General features: G+C 39.8%; 1 protein-coding gene across 1 annotated transcript in view; it reads right to left on the reverse strand.

Annotated features, from left to right (window-relative positions):
• The window catches only part of LOC111086089, a 19,843-nt gene that overhangs the window by 18,424 nt on the left and 657 nt on the right, over positions 1 to 762 (reverse strand). The gene's annotated exons all lie outside the window — the stretch shown is intronic.

Raw genomic sequence — 762 nt, forward strand, 5'->3', positions numbered from 1 at the left:
TCAGGTTGCGATCGAGTGCCCTAACCACCTGGCCATGCCGGGCCGGTATACGATGTAAGTAAGAAGTTCAATGAAGTTTAGATTAGTATTGAATTGTCTGCAGTTTATTTATTCAAGAAATACAATATTTTATATTTGCAAATGACATAAGTATCTTCAACATAGTGTATTTTTCTAAACCTAATTGTGAAGAGTCTTTCTAAATTTCAGTGTTCAAGCATCAGTTGGGTTCTCAGCATATACAAGGTCCTTTGGTCTTGATGTCTTTATTTTAGTCATCTCTTACTAATATCCTGTGTGTACTATGTTACTGCCAGTATTGTCATCTAACTGTCTCAGTCGGGGTGTGAATGGAGTTCTAACGATGCGTGGAGTAAAGAATGATCGTTTGTCTCTTCCACGTTGAACGAGTAGAGAGTAGGGCGATACAGAATTTTGACGTCCAATACCAGGAATAAATGATCGTCCGAATCTAGGTGCAGGAATGACTTGACGTAACTTCCGGTTATGATATTTTCCGTATGAAATGGGTATCTCGTTCTTTGTTTGATAATCTGCGTTTTGGTTTTCATAATCAGATGACAATACAGAAAGGCCTGTATCCTGAATTAAGCTGTAGTCACCAACTCGTGGAATAAGGGTTAGTTGTAATTGTTTCTCTTCAGACCTACCCACTCGAGGAAATGGAACCAGGCCTTGACGTTTGTCTTCCGTCAAGTTCCAGGAAGTTCGACCAACTCGAGGATAAGGAATTACGTCCTG

Source organism: Limulus polyphemus, unplaced genomic scaffold, assembly GCF_000517525.1.
Source record: "Limulus polyphemus unplaced genomic scaffold, Limulus_polyphemus-2.1.2 Scaffold840, whole genome shotgun sequence".
NCBI classification, from domain to species: Eukaryota; Metazoa; Arthropoda; class Merostomata; order Xiphosura; family Limulidae; genus Limulus; species Limulus polyphemus.